Here is a 21,810-nt window from a genome sequence, read left to right on the forward strand (position 1 = left end):
GGCCATGGCTTCGGTGGCAGGGGATAGGGTTATTTGGTGTTGACTAACTCCCAGCAGCCCTACACAATGAGTTCTTAAGAACCTGGGTGTCCGTGGAGCTGGCAATTTAAATAATGAGTGTTTTGGAATCCCTCTACTTGAGTGAACCCACACGGTGCCATGTCTATTTGTTAGGGTATGGCTATAGAAATCTGAAATGGAATAGCTTAAAGGAGGAAGAGGGTTGATTTCTTTTTCATGGAGCTGGCCATCTGGTGTAGGATGTCCCAGTGTGGGGGTGTGGGATGGCCAGTGCATTGTGGAGCACCTTCTCTCTCTCTTCTGCTGTTCTCTGCTGACACCTTTCATTCTCAGCCTTGCCATTTGGTGATAAAAGAGTGGCTTTTCCCTCTCTGGCCTCTTATTTATGTCCCAGGCAGGGAGGTGACTGGGGAAAGGGGCAGGGCTATCTCTGGGAACATAAGACTTAACCCAGATATGTACTGCAGACTTTCTTTCGTGTCTCATTGGCACATGGGCACTTGTTCTCAGCTGTGAGGGAGATTGCAAAATGAAATTTTCTAACTGGTACACTGCCACTCCAAGGGATTCTGGCAGTAAGAGAGAAGGGGGTAATGGACCTTGGACAGACACATTACATTGTCTATCACATGTGACTCAGGTTCTCCAAGTGCCATGTGCCGGTCTGAACATCTCAATCCCCAAATTTACTTCCAATCCTAGCGAGGTCTCTATGGTGTCCTCGTGGCTCTGGGAGTATTCCAGAAGCCCTCGTGACTGATGCTTGCCTCAGGTCTTTATACCTTGAATGCAGCCTTCATGCACTCCCGGAGGAAAGGAGATTTCAAGCCACACATAGTTTGATATTATTAATCTGAAATCTAGATGTGTGCACCTTAAGTCCAAGCCTCGGGGGGCCTGGCCATCCTCCCTGCCCCACCAATAATGTGCCACAATGTGGCATTATGTGGCATGGAGACCCCAGCTCCATTTCCAGCACATGGCCCTCAGTCAGCATCCTTGGCTTTCATTACAATCTTTCCCAGCCTCCTCCACTGCTCACCCACACACTTCTCATTGATCTCCTCCACTCCCTGTCATGTTCTATCACAGAAGCCCAAGGACCAGTGTGGCAGAGCATGACATTTGATGGAGAATAGAGAGTGGGGAAACAAAGAGACAGACTCCTTAGCAAACTCAGAGGGGGATAAACTAGAAATGCTGACAGGCTAATAGTCACTGTCTTATCTCTTACGTTCTGCTGAGAGAACCTCATCCCATGAAGTGGTAAGGAAAGGGACAGAAGCCTGCCAGGGAAGGGCCGGCAGGGACGGTGGCGGGGGGGGGGGGGGAGGTCCCTGAAGAGGCTGAGGAGGTCTCTTCTGTGGTGATGGGTTATGGTAGGGAAGATACAGTATTGGGACATCTTGGAGACTTCACCTCTCCCAGCCCCACTATAGCAGGACCCAGGATGCCCAGCTCACCATGGCTGGGACCTCTCCTTGAGGTCATTGTGGTGAAATGGGCTGGAGCAAGGCTTTCTGTGACTGTTTTCAGTCTCACCTGCTGTTTGTTCAACCTTCCCTTCTTCCTGCTTTTCTGGGAAGCTCCTCAACTCCCACCAGCCTCCCCTGTGCAGCTTCCTGCTTTATGCTTTGGGTGTTTGCCAGTTGAGGCCTGGTGGGCACTGCTAGGTGCTTCAAGCCCTTAATAAGATCTGTAAACACACACCTCCAGCAGCATCACTCTTGCCTGCTCAGAAGCTTCTTGCTTAAGTGAAATCTAAACAGCCTTTAATTATATATCACCTCTCATGCACCATTTAAGAACCAAACCAGTATTTACAAATGGATTTGAAATTTTCTCGGTAAAAGGAATTAATTCTATCTGTTACCTCTTAGTGCCTAGAAGAGCAAACAGAAGACAAGGAAAGCTGATTATTTGTCCAATGATATGGGCATTGGGGCCTCTGGCTCAAATCAGGAAGCCTTAGGATTTTATCCAGTTAAAAACATGAACTTATAATGTTTTTGATCAGAGGGAACAAGAATTGCTTCAGAGAGGGTTACTGGTCCTCCGGAGTAGAATTTACCTGACTCAAAGCAGCAGGAAGGCAGACAACAGACGTATCAGCACCTTCCTTCCACTGCAGGGTGCTGAGCCAGGCCAGTGTCCATTACAGCTGGAGTCATGAGGTCGAAGCTGAGATGGTCTACATCACAGGACTCCTAGGCCCAGGGAGTCACAGTGGTCCCTCAGCCCATCCCATTTCAGTGGCCAGTGCCTCAGTTCCCCTGTTAGTCCATCTGTGCTTTATTAAGAATAAAGCTGTACACTGAATTTTTTTTAATTTTTTTAATGCTTATTTATTTATTTATTTATTTGGAGAACAGGGGAGGGGCAGAGAGAGAAGGAGAGAGAATCCCAAACAGGCTTTGTGTTGTCGGTGCAGAGCCTGGTGCTGGGCTTTATCCCATAAGCCATGAGATCGAGACCTGAGCCAAAACCAAGAGTTGGGTGCTTAACCAACTGAGCCACCCAGGTGCCTGTATACCCTGAATTTTTAGCTTTTTTTAATCTGGACCCCTGATGCCACCACTAATCCTTGCTAACTGATACTTCTACCCAGCCCTCTAGAGCACCACTGGACAATGGAAGTTGAATGTGAACCACATATATGATTGGACATTTTGTAGCAGTCACATTAAAAAAGTAACAGGAGGGGCGCCTGGGTGGCGCAGTCGGTTAAGCGTCCGACTTCAGCCAGGTCACGATCTCGCGGTCTGTGAGTTCGAGCCCCGCGTCGGGCTCTGGGCTGATGGCTCAGAGCCTGGAGCCTGTTTCTGATTCTGTGTCTCCCTCTCTCTCTGCCCTTCCCCCGTTCATGCTCTGTCTCTCTCTGTCCCCAAAATAAATAAATGTTGAAAAAAAAAAAGTAACAGGAAACAGGTGAAATTAATTTTAATAATGTACTTTATTTAACCCAATATATCCAAATATTGTCATTCAACATGTAATCAATATAGAATTATTCATGAGATATTTCACCCTCTTTTCTTTGGTGCTAAGTCTTTGAAATCTGGTATTTTGCTATAATGGGACTTCTCAATTCAGGCTAACCGTATTTCAAGTATGTGGCTACCCTATTGAACAGCATAGCTCCAGAGCTCCAGAGACTGGTGTATGCAACACTTCCAAATCCTGGCTGGAGTCCTTTTAGTTTCTGTGATGATTAATTTTATGTGTCAACTTGCCTGGGACATGAGGTACCCAGATATTTGGTTAAACATTATTCTGGGTGTATGCCTGTGAGGGTGTTTCTGTGAGGGAGATTAACATTTGAAAGGGTAGACTGAGTAAACCATATTGCCCTCCCTAGTGTGGATGGACCAGCCTCATCCAATCTACTGAAGACCTAAATAGAATAAACAGCCGAGTAAGAAATAATTCTTTCTCTCTGCTGTCTTGGAGCTGAGACTTTGCTTTTCTACTTCCTGGAGACTTAGGCTTAGGCTGGCATTTAGACCATCAGCTTCCTGGTTCTCAGGCCTTTGTACTTGGACTAGAATTCACATCATTGGCCATCTGAGTCTCCAACTTGCTGGCTGTGGATTTCAGGACATGTCACCCTCCATAATTGCATGAGCCAATTTCTCAGAGTACATTTCTTTGTGTGTGTGTGTGTGTGTATGTATATATATGCATATATGTAGATATACATGTAGATATATGTTGTAAATGTGTATATAGTGATATATATGTCACACACACACACACATATATATATCTCCTATTAGTTCTGGGTTTCTTCAGAACCCAGACTAATACAGTTCTTTGTAGACTGAATTTATGGAGCTATAATGTTGATGCCCCAACATGCTATGAAGAAACCATCACTGATGGATCAAATCTCCACATATCAAGGTAATCAAGGCACAGCGGAGACAGCCTTCTGAGCTAATCTGGGTCAGGATACAGGGAGAAATCAGTAGACAATTATGGGGTGTGATCTGAATAACAAGGTGGATTGAAGAGCCGTGAGCAGAAGGTATTATCAGAGAATGGAACCAGTAGTTCGAACACTGGAAATCTGAGGAATCCTGCTAGAGCTGAACCAGAAAAGTGAGAGGAAGGTATTTGCCTTGTGGAGTTCAAGAAAATTAACATTTGTGGGTGGGGCTGAGCTTTGCAGTTCTGGTGAACGTGGGTGTGTCTTTCCTGAGAAATGATAGAAGTTCATTACTGTCTATGATGCTTCTGTTACTGAGGCCATCCCTCAACACTTGGTTCCTGGGTTACTCCTATCTGCCTCCCTGGCTCTAGCCTTTCCTCACTCCCCAGGCACCTTTACGCGAGGTAAATATGATTATGCCAATCAACCTCTGGCTTGTGACCAATTTGCCTATGGTGTGATGTCCAAATTTCCAGCAATGTTTTCAGGAAACTTTAAATCTTATCTTCTGCTTGTCTTCTCAGCCACTCCTATTCATTGTTCCTAATTCCTGTTTTACACATAATATTTTATGCTCTTTGCCCTGTAATGCATTGTCTTTTTTGCTTGTGCCTTTGTGAATGATTTTCTCCTTGCCTGGAAATTGTTACCCTTCCCATTCCTGAACTAGATTCTTAGATTTCTCCTCTAAGAAAGAGTATGGAAACCACTTCCTCCAGGCATCTTTTCTGACATTCTCTATTCTCTTTATTCCAGGTTAGATAAAGTACTGGTATCTAGCATTGGCAAAAACACTCTCCGCTACCGTCTACAACAGCCCTTATCCTACTACATTTTAATCACTAAGGTGATTGTAATCATTTTAATCACTACATGTTGCTTTAACACTCACTAGACCACGATTCTTGAATGCAGTTTTATATTCTCAGAACATATCACTGGACTCAGCCTGGGGTGGCCTCAGGAAAGTTTGTGCAGTGACCAGTACATGTATCTACCCAGCATCTGTGAAGACCATTGGTTGGAGCTGGGGCCCAAGCCAAACCTTCCTGCTCTGAGTTTCCTATCTGGTCAAATTGTGATTCCCTAGCTGCCTCCCAGCTGGCACCCACACCTTTGAGAAAGCAATTTGTCAGTATGCGTGTGGAAAAAGGCTATGTGTCCAAAGATGTTCATTGCAGCATTGCCTGTGATAGAAACACAGAAGAAACAATCAAATTACAATGAATAAGTAAATTATAGCATGTCAGCGTGCTGGAATTTATGCAGCCTTAAAAACCATGATTATGAAGACAGCAGAACGGCCTGAAAGAGGAAAGACTCAGCACTTTGTGTGCACCCTACAAAGAGCAAAACCCAACTCCATTAAAAGATTCTTTGTCTGTTAATTTATTTATTAATTCAACAAACACTTACTGAGTACTTACAATGTGCAAGGCCCTGCTTGTTAGCAGGAAGTCTAGATTTTAATAAAGATCATAAGGGAAAATAACAACATTTGATGTAAAGCTGTCCTCATTTACCATTTTCCCTCCCTCTCCCCCTCCCTGCTAAGTCCCTCTTTTAAATGCTCTTGAAACTTCTTCCTACTTTGCCAGTCTAACATCACCTTTCTTCCCTTCCATCATTCCCCATCTTTAGTTCCCTTTATATGTTGAGTGAGTAATTTATCTGTCATTCTCCTAGTTTTTCCAGTCTTGCATCCTCATACCCATTATTGCCCCTGAGCAAACACTGGGGTCTTTTAGTATTTATTTTCCTTAGAAGACAGTGGAGCGATTGTAAATAACAATTTCATAGGTAAGTAACATAACATAAGTTATGTTTCCCTGCCATGGTACTCGTTTAATCAGTCAGAGGTGCACTGGGGGTAGGACACCTAATTGGAGAGGCTGGCCACCCTGGATGCTGGTCCACTCCAAGTTCAAGGTGGTTCATTGGACATGACAACCCCCCTGCCCCTCTGGGGACAGGTAAGCCACTCCTTGTGAGTTTTCAGGAGGGTTTGAATGATGTTTATAAGGGGTCTTATGGACCATCTCATGGCTAAAGAGCAATCTTGCTATGGCTATTCTCTCCCTTTCAGAGCTGGGAGGAAGTTGCTGGAAGGAAGAGAGAGAGCGCCAGTTGGCCTAGTTCTAGGTACAGCCCAATGGTATGTAAATAATTCATATATTTAAAATAACAAAATAAATATTTTATGGCTCTTTAAATTTCAGGAATAAGCTGCATCCTTGAAATCCGCAGATTAAAAACTAGCCTTCGGTCAGGAAAACCACTGCACAGTAAAATGTTGCTATTAGTGGACACATCTAATTCTGAGCAGACAGAATTTTGCACTTAGAAAGTTTGATTGCCTGGAATACAGAGGAGGGGATTGCCTTTTTCCTCCTCTATGAGGCTTGTGTGTCCCCTGAACAACAGTCTCTTGATCCAAACAAGGTGGGATCTTTGTCTCTGTGCCCCATTATCGCCGAGGGGAAATTTACAATTCATTCCTGACTGTCTTGGGTAAATTCGAGAAACCTTGTTAGTAAAATTTGGTGGGATGGTGTGTAGTTATAAAAGCAGAACAATCAGGTTGGTGGGAGTTGCATAATTTTTCTATTTGTCTGTATTCCCCACGAGGATTGCAGAGATGATGTAAAGTGCTTGCAGCAATACGACTAGGATATTTTTTTGAGAGGGTTGCGTATTCTCATTCTGTCCATTTTAGATATAATGCTTATTGATTTTTTTACAATTACCTAAGTAATGTATGACCATTATATAAAATTTGGAAAATATAAAGAAGTGTAAAGAGGGAAAGAAAAGGCGTCCATAATTGGTCACATAGAAATAAACACTCATTATTTTGCAGAAGAGAGAGAAGGCCTAATTTCTGTGCTTGAGAGTCTTTTCTCTTCTCTTTGTTCTCTTATTAGCCCTCTTCTGGTTCCTTTGTTACCTGGGTTAAAAGCAGCTTTGAAGAAGGATATCCCCATCTGCAATTTGCATTTCTCTCTCATCTATATCACAGGTCCTGACTGTGGCCCATTTTTGGAATTAATTACGAAGATTTCTCTTCCCTTATCACATGGAAGATAAAATTTGTGTAACTTGAGCTTTTGGTATAATGATCCTGGAAGATTGATGAAAAATATTTAAGGCAGCATTTCTCAACCTTGGCACCAGGAACATTTCAGGTCAGATGATTTTTCTGTTGCATGGGCTTCCCTGTGCATTATAGGGTGTTTAGCAGTATCTCTGGCTTTTACCCACTGGATGCCAGTAACAAAACCCCTATCTCCCAGTTGTGACAACCCAAAATGTCTCTAAACATTGCCAAATGTTCCAGAGTAGGAAGACGCAAAATCACTCCTGGATAAGAACAATTATTTTAACATGTCCTGTGGAACACCTAGCTTTTAGGAATGCCACAGTTTCTGAACTCTTAATCGGCCATATTTTAGATCACGAAGTATCAACAAGATAAACATTTTAATGGAATTTCTGGAAGCATGAATAGCAACAGCTGTGTTGCTATTTTTCTTTCCAGCCAGTGCTTTTTTGGACAGGATGTGGATTGTTGTGAAGACATGAGAAGTCTGCATTTGGAAGTCCTATCAGTTAGGGGTTACTCAGGGACAGAGTGGCCACTCTGGGTATTTTAATCAGAAAGAGAATGTATATGGAGAACTGGGAGGTCACAGAATCCTTCGAAGAGTGGGGCATGAGAGTCCAGGTCCGGGAGGGTGCTGCTGGCTTTCAAGAAATCCGGAAAACAGGAGTCATAGAGAAGCTTGCTTGGAGAACAGAGGTTGCAGTCTGCACAGCTTTGTAGCTGCAGTGTGAATCATTTTTAGGAGGCGACCTGCAAGCTGCTGGTGCGTCCACATATCTGCCGTTGGCTGATGCCCCTGAGCCTGTCTGTAGCTGCTGTGGGACAGAATAATGGCTCCTCCTTCGTTTCTCCACGCCTCGTACAAATGCCTCTCCAGCAGTCATATCGAACTACAGTGCTGCTGGCCAGGGAGTCTCTGAAATGTAGTTTCCAGGCTTTCTGCTCTGGAGTACCAGGAAGGTGCTGCGAAGGAGGGCATCATGCAGGTTGAGACAAATGGAGAGGATATTGTAACAAGGCCATGCATCCTTAATCAAGTGTCCCCTTTTTAGCATCAGCTTCTAAGAGGGACAGAGCTTACTCCTGTGATGCTAAAAGTACCTTAAGGTTGTTTGATCTAAATGGTTTGCCATGTTTTGTACATTGTCAAGAACTGTAGAGGCGATAATTATGGGATGTGTGTATGGGGGATGAAGTTTCCTGGTGCCAATAAGACAAACAGACATGCACTTACATAAACATCTATGAAAAAGTAGAAATGGTACTGCACAGTTTCATATACTATTTATTTCTTTATTTAATGTTACCTCATGAGGTTCCCCTGTAATTAATACCCATTGTTTCAAATGTTCAGGTATTACTTTTATCATGAAAAATAAGGTCACATAACACAAATAAGTATTACTGTGATTAAAATACCCCAAAGCATGATATCTATTTTGTTATGTATATTTCAAAAACATTATTTCAAGTAATATTTATTTAGTGTTTTAGATTTTACATTTGCACATAAATCTTTGCCCCCAATTTTGGTTAACTCCATAGGCATAGGTTTCAGAAAGTGGGTTGCTCATGTAAAAGTGTGAATTCATTGCTTTACCAAATGTTGTAGTGATTAACTACAGCCAGCATCATATGAGATTTCCCATTTTCTGCTGCTTTCTGCTGCTTTCCCATTTTCTGCTGAGGTCAAACTGTTTATCTTTTTTATTTATTTTTAAATTTATTACTATTATTATTTTTTCATGTTTACTTATTTTTGAGAGAGACAGAGTATGAGCAGGAGAGGGGCAGAGAGAGAGGGAGACACAGAGTCTGAAGCAGGCCCCAGGCTGAACTGTCAGCACAGAGCCTGATGCGGGGCTCAAGCACGTAAACCGTGAGATCATGACCTGAGCCGAAGTCGGATGCTTAACCAACTGAACCACCCAGGCGCCCCTCCTTGCTTCAGATTTTAATGGGAATGAATGCCTCTAGTGGTTCATAGTGTGCACAGTGTAGCTTCGTATTCTGGACAGAGATGTGTGATCATGTTCGGGGGCTTTCTTTTCCTCACTTGCTAAGAATTCTTAATAAGGAATGTATATTTAATTGTATCAAATGCTTTTGCAGGTGTCACATATTAACACCATCACATATTATTATATTACTTGATTGACTAAGTTTAATGATTAGATATGTTCTGGTTGTCTACTGCTGTGTAACAAACTTCTCCAAAGCAGTGGCTTAAAGCAATAACCACCATCTATTTTCCTTCTGAATCAGTCTGTGAGTTGACCAGGCTCAGTGAGGCAGTTCTAGCTTAGGATAATTCATGTGTTTGCAGTCACACAGACAGGCTGGGCCGGGGCCATCCGGAAGGCTCCCTCACTCCCATGTCTGGTGCCTGCACTGGGAAGACTCAGACTCCTGGGGTTGGAGCATCTGGGGCTCTGGGGGCATCTGTCACTTTCAGTGTGATTTTTCTACATGGGGGTCCACAGTAACCAGACTTCTGGAGGCTTCCAGAATGAGTGTCCCAAGAGAAACCAGCAGAATACATAGCACCTTTTCAAACTTAGCACCAGAAGTCCCGGAGTACCACTCAGACACATTCTGCTTGTTAAGGTTGTCACAAAAGCCCACATGCCAAGGTTCAAAGGAAGGGACGACAGACCCTGCCTTGGATAGAAGGAGTGCTAAGAAATTTGCAATGTGTTTTAAAACATTCCACTGTATATATCAAGTCATATGTGTAGCAAATTTTACCTGTTATTGTCATATTCCTCTGGGCATAGCGAGATTTAGTTAGGACTTCATTTAGAATTTAGTATGACCACATATTCTTTCTTGTCTTCTGATGAGTTGTGTTTATCTGATGTTGGTATCTGAGTTGTGTTGGCTTTCTAACATGTCCAATTACAGAATAGTTTAAATCACAAGGGAATTAATTTATTTGGGAAAAAAATAAAAATATGACTTTAGAGTCTGCTTAGGATTCATTCTTTACTCATTTTCTTACATAGTTAGTGACCCATTCAGGATATTCACTTTTCTTGAATTATTTTGGTAATTTATTTATTTTCTGGCAACTCATTAGATGTTAATATTTTTCAAATTTTCAAGATTAGACTTGAATATTTATATATAATTGGCAAGTATCCTTTTTACGTTATTGCATCATATTTCTCATTTATAATTTTGGTTACTCATCTATATTTTGTTGTGATATGATTTTCCTGGAATGTATCTCTTTTAATACTTTTCCCAAATACAATCTCTTGGCTTTATTTATATTTTCTCCTTTCCCTGACTAGTAAGTAATTTTTTTCTTTTTTTTGGATTTATTATTTTCAATATTTCTTGTGTTTTCTTAAAAATCTCTTTAAGTTATAAACATTGGGGTGCATATGCCACTTCAAATTGCATTTTTGTATCCTTTGGATAATACCTAGTAGTGCAATTGCTAGGTTGTAGGGTAGTTCTATTTTTAATTTTTTCGAGGAACCTCCATACTGTTTTCCAGAGTGGCTGCACTAGTTTGCATTCCCACCAACTGTGCAAAAGGGTTCCCCTTTCTCTGCATCCTCTCCAGCATCTGCTGTTTCCTGAGTTGTTAATGTTAGCCATTCTGACGGGTGTGAGGTGGTATCTCATTGTGGTTTTTATTTCTCTGATGATGAGTGATGTTGGCCATATTTTCATGTGTCTGTTAGCCATCTGGATATCTTCTTTGGAAAATTGTCTATTCATTTCTTCTGTCCATTTCTTCACTGGATTATTATTTTTTTTGGAGGGTGTTGAATTTGATAAGTTCTTTATAGATTTTGGATACTAACCCTTTATCTGATATGTCATTTGCAAATGTCTTCTCCCATTCTGTTGGCTGCCCTTTAGTTTTGTTGATTGTTTCTTTCACTGTGCAGAATCTTTTTATCTTTATGAGGTCCCAGTAGTTCATTTTTATTTTTATTTCCCTTGCCTCCAGAGACATGTCTAGTAAGAAGTTGCTGTGGCAGAGGTTAAAGAGACGTTGCTGCCTGTTTTCTTCTCTAGAATTTTGGTAGTTTCCTATCTCACATTTAGATCTTTCATCCATTTTGAGTTTATTTGTGTGTATGATGTAAGAAAGTGGTCCAGGTTCATTTTTCTGCATGTTGCTGTCCAGTTTTCCCAACACTATTTGCTGAAGAGACTGTCTTTTTTTTCCATTGGATATTCTTTCCTGCTTTGTCAAAGATTAGTTGGCCATACATTTGTGGGTTCATTTCTGAGTTTTCTATTCTGTTCCATTGATCTGAGTGTCTGTTTTTGTGCCAGTACCATGCTGTGTTGATGATTATAGCTTTCTAATACAGCTTGAATTCTGGGATTGTGATGCCTCCAGCTTTGGTTTTCTATTTCAACATTACTTTGGCTATTCAGACTTTTGTGGTTCCATAAAAATTTTAGGATTGTTTGTTCTAGCTCTGTGAAGAATGCTGGTGTTATTTTGATAGGGATTGCACTGAATGTGTAGATTGCTTTGAGTAATATCGATATTTTAACAGTATTTGTTCTTCCAATCCATGAGCATGGAATGTTCTTCCATTTTTTTTGTCACAATAGCCAAATTATGGAAAGAGCCCAAATATCTATTGACTGATGAATGGATAAAGAAGATGTGTTTGTATACACACACACACACACACACACACACACACACACAATGGAATACTACTCAGCGATCAAAAAGAATGAAATTTTGCCATTTGCAATAAGAAGGATGGAACTAGAGTGTATTATGTGAAGCAAATTAAGTCAGAAAGAGACAAATATCATATGATTTCACTCATATGTGGACTTTAAGAAACAAAACAGATGAACATAGGGTAAGGGAAGGAAAACTAAGAGAAAAAGAGAGAGAGTGGCAAACCATAAGAGAATCTTAACTATAGAGAGCTATTTGAAGGTTGCTGGAGGGGAGGTAGGTGGGGGGAAGGGCTAAATGGGTGATGGGCATTAAGGAGGGCACTTGTTCCGATGAGCACTGGGTGTCATATATGAGTGATGAATCACTGGGTTCTACTCCTGAAACCAGTACTATACTATGTATTAACTAACTTGAATTTAAATCAATAAATTAAAAAAAAATCTCTTTAAGTTAATAATTAACTTAGTTATACTCTTCATTTTTGTAAATGTTCATTTAATTTGAGAGAGATACAGAGCACGAGTGGGTGCGGCAGAGTGAGAGGGAGACACAGAATCTGAAGCAGGCTGCAGGCTCTGAGCTGTCAGTACAGAGCACCACAAAGGACTCCAACTTATGAAACCTGAGATCAAGACCTGAGCCAAAGTTGGATGCTTATCTGACTGAGCCACCCAGGCGCCCCTCTTCATTTTTAATAGCAGACACATATATATTTAAAGAATTTGCTACTAAATTTTGCTCCTTCTCTTTTTGACTCAGAAAACAGGCATTTCGACTCAGGAAACAGGACAGCCAGGCAGCACCAAGGACCCCAGAGAGGCAGGACCTAGAAATGTGTGGTTCTGTCAGCATTGTGTTGCCTGTAGGATCCCCTCAGCTGTACTCAGGCCCTGTTAGACTGGATTCTGGACTGGGGTCTTGCCACTCAGATATAATATGACAAAGGAATGGAAGCTATTAGTAAGGAAGTAGTTGAAATGGCTAACATGGAACCTGCCTTTGACTGGCTCTATCAGGACTCCTGTCCAAGGACCCTAAGGGCGGGGAGGGTGGAGACTAGGAAGTATTGAGTGGGGAGTGGGAGTGAGGGTGGGGCATGGGAAGTGGGGAGTGGGAGTGAGGGTAGGGGTGGGGCATGGGAAGTGGAGAGTGGCAGTAAGGGTGGGGTGGGGTATGGGAAATGGGGAGTGGGAGTAAGGGTGGGGTGGGTCATGGGAGGTGGCATAGGAGGCAGGGTGCTGTTTCTGATCTAGCTGTAAGGCAATTTGGGTCAGACCAATGCAGTCAAGATGGTGGGGCTCTTTGTTACCCTGATGCTGGTAACATTGAATGGCCTTGGGAAAGAAACAGCCTGGCTCCCCTGAGAAGCATGTGAGAGCCCAAGGGAAACAGCATCCACCATCCAAAGAGAGCAAAACAAGCTTCAAGGCCGGGAACACAGAGGAGTTGTACAGTGAAAGACGAGCTGACCGGGACGCGAAGGAGGAACTGATTTAGACCACACAAACGACTTAAAAAGGATCACACTTGAAAATTCACTCTGAAGTTCGCATTGCATGTACTTCAGAAAGACAGACAGTTGGGAAGCAGGATATAGTTTAAGAATATTTCAGTTATAAGGAATAAATACATACATGAATAAATGAATAAGCAAAACTCCTGGATATAGGGCACTTGCTGGAAGAGTCCTGGGAGAGCTGCCTTTCCATCTCCCCTCTTCCCTTCAAGGACAAATTCCTCAGTTTACAAATGCTCCAGCTCAATTGACATGATCCCCTAACTCCATTCCTTAGCTGTGACCTTGAGCAAGTTGCTTAATTTATTTGTACCTCAGTCTCCTCATTTGTAAAATGGAGACAAAAATAGTACTTATGTCTAGAAATCTGAGTAATGTTTGAATAAGTATCTATTTCTCTATCTATCATCTATTATCTTCCAATGCTATCAAGCATAAAGTAAGCACTTTCAATTAATGTCAGTTATTATTATAATGTCAGTTTTTTTCCCCTGGTTATATGTAGTTACCAAATCACTCCAGATCTCTCCTCTGAAAATTCTTACTCCTACCTGCCATGTCTCATCAACCCTCACTACCACCATACGGTGCCCTCACAACCTTCACTTGCCTTGACTCATGCCTTAATTACCTCAGTTTACCCTGTACAACTTTCCACACCAACTAATTGAAAGCTCAGCTCTGATTTTTAGTGGTTTCCTTCTTATTTTATGATTCTTCACGTCTGAACTCCTTTGCTTGACATTCAAGGCTTTACTCCATCCTTTGCTATGGAGACACACACACACACACACACACACACACACACATGCATCTGTATACTTATACACACACAGATACAGAGTTTTGTTTGTGTTTTACATAAATGGTAACTTATCATATATTGTATATAACACTTCTTCCTTAACTTTCCACATTTTTGTATATTGAGCTAGCTTTTTTTTTTAATTTTTTTTTTTAACATTTATTTATTTTTGGGACAGAGAGAGACAGAGCATGAACAGTGGAGGGGCAGAGAGAGAGGGAGACACAGAATCTGAAGCAGGCTCCAGGCTCTGAGCCATCAGCCCAGAGCCCGACGCGGGGCTCGAACTCACGGACCACGAGATCGTGGCCTGAGCTGAAGTCGGACGCTTAACCGACTGAGCCACCCAGGCGCCCCTAGCTTTTTTTTTTTTTAAACCAGTGTCTTCCTGATTCCCAGGTTCCTGCTTTTGTGAGAGTGTTCACCTTCTTCCTGAAGTCTGTGTTTTAGGGAAGATAGACTCAATCCTCTGCCCCGGGAAGGTGGGTTTCAGTTTGTCTGTATTAGTCATTTTGGTTTCATTCCCTTAATGAAGGCCTGTGCGACTGTTAAAAAAGAATGAGCTAGCTTAGTATATGAAGACGTGAAAAAGTAAGGGGAAAAATATTATATGCACATATGGTAAGTTACTACTATCAGTGATGGCTTGGACGAGAAGCATAGTTGACCAGTCAGATGCAGGGAACTCCCAGGAAAAGTTCCTTTTCTTTTCTTTTCTTTTCTTTTCTTTTCTTTTCTTTTCTTTTCTTTTCTTTTCTTTTCTTTTCTTTTCTTTCTTTTCTTTTCTTTTCTTTTCTTTTTTCTTTTCTTCTCTCTTCTCTTCTCTTCTCTTCTCTTCTCTTCCCTTCCCTTCCCTTCCCTTCCCTTCCCTTCCCTCCCCTCCCCTCCCCTCCCGTCCCCTCCCCTCTGCTCCTCTCTCTCTCTCTCTTTCTCTCTCTCTCTTTTTAAAGAAGTACAAGGAAGAGACAGCCCCTTTCCTATTATATGGACTCTGCCATGTCTGGACATGGCACTTGGAGTTACTGAAGCTGTCTTGCGGCCATCAGGGGGCATCATGAGGTCTAAGCCAAGACAGGGAGGAGGCAAAGCCAGGGCCACAGCAGAACCAGGATGGAGCCTCATGCGTGGACCACTGTCTTGTGAGAACACATTTCCTTAGTCTTGAAGGCCTTCAGTGGGGTTTCCTGTCACTGGCAGCTGAGCACTTTCTGAGTGTGTGTCTCCTCTATCACACTTCTCTTTATCCACAGGAACTTCTTTCCAGGCTGAGGGAGGGCAGGGCATACCTGGCCCTCAGATGATGCTCACCTCAGCAAAGTGTGTTTACTGGGCATTCTTCTCAGACCGGCTGACTCCTGGAACCCCTTGTTACATATTTCTGCCGTTTTTCTGTACTGTCATGGGTTGTAATAGCAGATTGAGAGAAGCTGTATCATGAACGGCCCACTGGCGTTCTAGCCCAGAATCCCTGTCATGTCTTGCTCTACATGTCTGCATAAACAAATGCACTTCCCGATCAGTCTTCCCTGCCTCTGAGAAGTCTTTCTTTTCTGTTTCTGATAGAATTAAACCTTCCTTGGGGCGCTTGGGTGGCTCAGTCGGTTGAGCACCTGACTCTTGATTTCAGCCCAGGTCATGATCCCAGGGTTGTGGAATCGAGCCCTGCATTGGACTCCATACTGAGCATGAAGCCTGCTTAAGATTCTTTCTCTCTTTCTCAGTCTTTCGTTCCCTCTGCCCCCTCCCCCGCTCATGCATGTGCACTCTTGCTCTCTCTCTCTCTCTCAAAGAATCTTAAAAAAAGAAAAAGAAAAGGAGTTAAACCTCCCTTGTCTACATGGCTTTCTCCCTTAGTGTACTTCAATTTTTGGTTGTGTAACATTGTTTATAGGCCCAAATGCTATAACAGACTTTTTATACACACATCTCATTTAATCCCTATGACAACCGGTTTAGCTGGTGTTATTATTGACATTTTACAGTTGAGAAAATTGAAGTATAGAAAGGTTAAATGAGTTTTCCAAAATTACTCAGCTAGTAAATGGCAGAGATGGTATTTGAGATCAAGTCTGTCTCACTCTAAAGCTTTATTCTTAGCTATCATGCTGTGTTCTGCACCAGACAATCAAGCCCATACAGATGTGTGGACCATGAGCTTCTGGAAAGGTGTGGGTTGTATTTTGCCACTCTCTGTCACCTGCTCTGTTCACAGCCTTTGGCACACAGGGGACAGGGGGACGTGTAGAATGGGAATGGTGAACTCAGAAGGCTTATTAGGGAGTGCTTTGGGATCAGTACCTGGGGAAGAGAAGGGAAGGGAAGGGAGACAAGGGGAGACAGGGGAGGAAGGGGATGGGGGGCTTAGGGAGGGCAGGGAGGGAAGAGATGTGGAGGGAAAGGGAGAGAAGGGAAGTGGAGGAAAGGGGAGGGAAGAGAGGGAAGGAAGGGAGGAGAGAAGGGAGAGAAGGTGAGGGAAGGAACGGAAGAGATGGGGAGGGAAGAGAAGGAAGGAAGGGAAGAAGGGGAGCAGGATTGGGTGGAAAGGTGGGTTGATCTGGATAGAGTCTCAGTGGAAACCTCAGCTCACTCTACAAGGAGATGGGAAGATGGGATGAGTCTTCAGAGCTCCCACTTGGGGAGATAGCGCTGAGACTTTATACCACTGTGTGCCTCATTGCTCGATATGGGCTGCTCTGGGAAGGGGGCATGGCCTGCCCAAGAAGGCCTCCTTCCTGCGAGTCCCTCCTGGAAGAGGACAGCTGAAGGAATTTGGTGGTAGCACTCCCGGCAGTTGGGAGAATAAGTCCATTCCTGAAGGGACCTGGTGGTGTTTCACAGCCTCTACCTCACCCCTATGTGCCATGTTGTTTCTAGAACACCCTCCCCTGCATGTGCCTCTACTTTAGGCATTTCTGAGCTGCTGCCCACCTCGTTCAGATGCAGATTTGGACCAGATACAGCCAGGGTGTGTGTTCTTTCCCCAGCATCCAGGAGGAGGGAGCTTCAAACAATGGACGCCCCTAAAAACATCTTGCTGGCCTGGGGTTTGTGCGCCTGATTTCAGTGCTCCTTGGTTTGCTGTGGTCTCTCTCCCATCAGGCTGTCTCCTCCTGCTTTGGGGGTTGTTGTGAGGCTCCCCAGAGACTGATGGATTGGAGCAATACCTCACTCTCTGGCCCCAGCATGTCTGCTCACTACTGCCCCTGCCCCCTCTCCCGTTCCCCTGTCACCCCAAGCAGGGAGGGCCTCAGCTTCACTCTCCAGGGCATCTGTTGGTGACCATGGGGCATGGTGACTTGAACATAGCAAAAGCCTGACCTCTCACAGTTAGAGGAATGCTAAAGCTGCCTTGTGCTCCCCTTGATCTGTGGGCCTTGGAAGGTACTCACACTAGTTCGGCAGGCTGTGACCATCTGACAAATGTACCTGTAGGAAGAGGCAGGAATGGGGGCCAGAGGTATTGAATGAATCCATTCCCTGAAATGCTATCTCTGTCTTTTGCATACAAATTTGTATCACTCCATAGAAAACTTGCCCAGCCTTAAATTACTCCCATCCAGAATAGGACCAGTGATCAAACCAAGATATGGGGAGGAGGCTAACAGTAATATTTTAAGGGCTGAAGCCAAATTCCTTTCTTTAAAAAAAAATTTTTTTTAACATTTATTTATTTTTGAGACAGAGAGAGACAGAGCATGAACGGGGGAGGGTCAGAGAGAGAGGGAGACACAGAATCTGAAACAGGCTCCAGGCTCTGAGCGGTCAGCACAGAGCCCGTCGCGGGGCTCGAACTCACGGACCGCGAGATCGTGATCTGAGCTGAAGTCGGCCGCCCAACCGACTGAGCCACCCAGGCGCCCCCCAAATCCCTTTCTTATCAAACTGTGGGGTCAGCTGGACCTGGCTGGGAACCAAAGATGGCCTTAGAAAAGCAAGGAAAGCACTTAGAGCAATGCAAGCCACAGCTCCTGAGGGCATCTAGGAATCACAGGTAGCCAATCTGGTTTCCAAGGGAAATGCAGGAACTCAAGAGGACCAGATCGGTGTGGAAACAGGTTAGAGTCAAGGAAGCTGGGATGGGAGCTGCATGTTCAACTCTAGCACCTGGCCTCTGCTCTCCCAGGGAGCCCATCAGTAATGCTGGTGGCCATGGTGTCATTGGTCTGCAGCCAGATAGTATGGGGGATAGGCAACATTGCTCTGTGCCTTTGGAAGTGACCTGCATAGTTACTGCCTCATCCCTCAAGAAACGTTAGCTGAGTTTCAATTCTGTTTCTGCTATAGATTCAAAGCTGACTAAAACTCAAATGTCCTCTATCTATCCAAAGGCAGGGGAATGAACATATAAGCTCATTTTTTTGAGAATATACAGAATATACAGAATATTTTTATTCTAGAGAATTTCAAACACACACAGAGTAGAATAAATAATTGAATGACACTCCACGTATACATCTCCTATTTTTAATAGTTACCACCATAATACCAAAAGATGTTACCTACCTTCCCCTATATACTGTCCTCTCAGGCAACCTTGACTTCATATCACTTCATCTCTAAATAGTCAAGTATATCTCTAGGTGACAGTGACTTTTAAAAACATAACCACAGTACCAATAATGAACAATGATTCCTTAGTATCATCAAATATGAAATTAGTATTCAAGTTTTCTTGATTGTCCTAGAAGTATGTGTGTTTCTGAACTGTTACTTTGTCTGAATTAGTATCCAAACAAGCTGAAACCTATATAAATACTTCATGGTAAGCCCTATAACAGAGTTGTGGACATTTGTGGCTGAGATCATCAGGAAGTGCTCCCTGGATTTGCCCCCAGTGGGATTTGCAGATGGTTACGAGCACGGGCTTCAGGATTCCAGCTGTGGGATCCTGAGCAAGCAGACCTCTCGGAGTCTCAGCTCCTCATCTGCATAACCCATAGCCTTGTTGTAAATGTTAAATGAAATATTCCACGTATGATGCTTGGACTCCTCTGGCAGCAGAGTGGAGGGGCAGGCCCGGGAGGAGGGAGGCCAGGCCTGAAGTCATAACAAGAGCCCTGCCAGGAGACAGTGATGGCCTGAACCAACCATTAAATGCAGGAATGGAGAAGAAATGTTGCTGAAGCAGTCTGGACAAGCAGTATGTGCTCAATAAATTCTGAATATAATTATAATAACAATAATTAAAGCAAAGAAGGGGATGTTTAGATCTGTAAATTGTAGCCTGGTGCAAAGTAAAGAAGAGGTAATGTATATTTTCAGACAGAGATAATAAACAGCTTTATCTAAAGGCAATAATTGGAAATCTGGCATATTTGATAAATGGTGAGAAGGCCCATGAGTTGGGGGTGTCAGGAGATGAGACTGGTCACATAGGTTTCGGCCAGGCCATCTATCAAGGGTTTTGTGGAAAGAGCTAAAGAGTTGGGGCTTAATCTTGCAGGCATGAGGTGGGGGGGGCAGGCAGAGGTCCATGGGGGGAGAAATGGTCTTGGATTCCTCTGGCAGCAGAGTGGAGGGACAGGGAAGGAGGAGGCCAGGCCTGAAGTCATAGCAAGAGCCCTGCAAGGAGACAGTGATGCCCTGAACCAACCTGTAAATACAGGGATGGAGAAGGAACATTGCTGAGGCAGTCTAGGCAAGATTTAGTGAAAGATTAAATGTTGGCAGGTAAGGAGAGAGGGAGAATTTAAGAACTAACCCAGAATTTCTGGCTTAGCTACCAGCTAGAAAGCGATGCCTCTGACTGTGATTACAAACACTGAAGTCTGAGCAAGTTTCAGTGATGGGAATAATGAATTCTGCTTGGGATGCATGCCATAAGAGCTGTCTGCAGGACACGCAGGTAAGACTTTGCTCTTACTTCTACATCTTCAAATGCCTGAGGAATCACTTAGAAGGAAAATTGAGGAGGGAAGCTTACTCCTGGTATGTCTCCCCTGCCTGATCTAGATCTTGCTAGGAAATCTGACAGCTCCTTGCACCGAATGGATTCCAGGAGGGACCGATGGCCTTTTCAAAGGCCACATCTTAAGTGCAGTGCTGATGGCAAGTGAATGAAACCCAGACCGATTTATTTAAAATGTATCTGGTTGCTGGACAATGTGGTTTTGACAGAGACAAAGGACCATAGAGTCCACCAAGCCACAAGTCTTGAATGTCCAAACCCTTTGATGATCTGATGACCCTCATCAAGCAACTCATAATTTTATCTCCCCTTCCTACATTTCCACATTTCCCATCCTCAGCTCAGACCAAAATGGCCTAACACGAGGCAAAATATTTTGCTTGGGATACGGACTGATTTTTCTAAAGCAAGTGTCCAAATGTAAAATGATTATTTTAGGAAGAGAAGGAACTCCCTGTCGTTGAAGGCTGGTTGGCCATTCAAGAAGGGGTATTTGAAAAGGGGGTTGATGCTTTGAGTTGGTGGTGCCGTAGAGGACAGAGGACAGATTTTTCTAAAGCAAGTGTCCAAATGTAAAATGATTATTTTAGGAAGAGAAGGAACTCCCTGTCGTTGAAGGCTGGTTGGCCATTCAAGAAGGGGTATTTGAAAAGGGGGTTGATGCTTTGAGTTGGTGGTGCCGTAGAGGACAGATCCGATGACTCCGGAGGGTGCTCTTTGTTGTGAAACCAAACCCATCAGAGTTGGTTTAGGGGTTGGTATAAAAAGTAAGTTCAAATTCCTTGACATGCCTCCCATCAAGTGGTAAGGTTTATGTTCTCTCCTCTTGTGCCTGGGGAATTGTGACCATTTCAACAAGCAGAATTTTGAGGTAGTGACATGATGTGGCATCTGAGCTCAGATCATAAAAGACTATGTAGGATACATTCTACTCTCTGGTAACATTTTTATCTGAATTCTGCCTCTTAGAATTCCTCTATTACTCAGTGAGGAAGCTTGAGTCACATAGCGAAGATATATGTGGGTGTGCCGGTCAACACTCCCAGTCCAGCCCAAACTTTGAGTCTTCCCAACCCAGGTGTCAAGCAGGGGAGTGCAGAAGCTTCCAAGTGAGCCCCTAGCTCTTCAGATCATCCCCAGCCAATATGGTCTTCCAAGCTGGGGCGCCATATGTCAGAGAGCAGTGCCCTGTCACAGTTCCTGATCCACACAATCTGAGAGCAAAAGAAAATGATTGTTGTTCTATGTCGCTGTGTTTTGGGGTGGTTGATTAAGTAGCAACAGGAAGTAGAATAGCATGTGAACGGTTCTGAGCAATGGGACACAAGTGATAATTCACTGGGGAGTTTGTGGGAAAGGTTTTCCTGTCATAAGAAGGGAGAGTGGTTTGAAAAAAAAATGCTTCTTTCTTCCCACCTTTCATGATGTTGGGAAGCTTGATGTTTGAAGAACTACAGCCGTCCTGAGACCATGTGGGCAAAGTCAGGAGAGTGGTAGGCCCTAACAGTGTTTAGCTGGGGATCACCTTCTTTGCGTCTTTCATTATGTAAAATAGTATATATACTTTGTGTTTAAGCCACTTGTATTTAGGTTCTCTATTACTCGCTGGCTGAATTGATGACCTTTAAAAACCTTTCCAACTCAGACCTCTTGTTCCATTGCATTTCAGCTCTGTTGTTATTCCAAAATGCTGTTCTTTCCCAATTCTTCAGAACTCTGTATACTCTTCAAGGATTATCGCCTTTGTGAAGAGTTCTGCATTCATTTCCCTGGACAAGTGATCTATGTTTATTATGGCATCCCATGATCCAATTCATATATTTGCCTGTACATTTTTATACATTTTTCTCTCTT

At 43.4% G+C, this 21,810-nt stretch overlaps 1 long non-coding RNA gene across 1 annotated transcript in view; it reads left to right on the plus strand.

Moving 5' to 3' along the window:
• Nucleotides 1-3,858: 3,858 nt before the first annotated feature.
• The window catches only part of LOC111557097, a 270,869-nt gene continuing 252,917 nt past the window's right edge, over nt 3,859-21,810 (plus strand). The window contains exons 1-2 of the long non-coding RNA XR_006587058.1: nt 3,859-6,107; nt 6,972-7,137. This is a non-coding gene — a long non-coding RNA (uncharacterized LOC111557097). The remainder of the gene's footprint in view (nt 6,108-6,971; nt 7,138-21,810) is intronic.

The sequence above is a fragment of the Felis catus genome, chromosome D2, assembly GCF_018350175.1.
Source record: "Felis catus isolate Fca126 chromosome D2, F.catus_Fca126_mat1.0, whole genome shotgun sequence".
NCBI lineage: Eukaryota > Metazoa > Chordata > Mammalia > Carnivora > Felidae > Felis > Felis catus.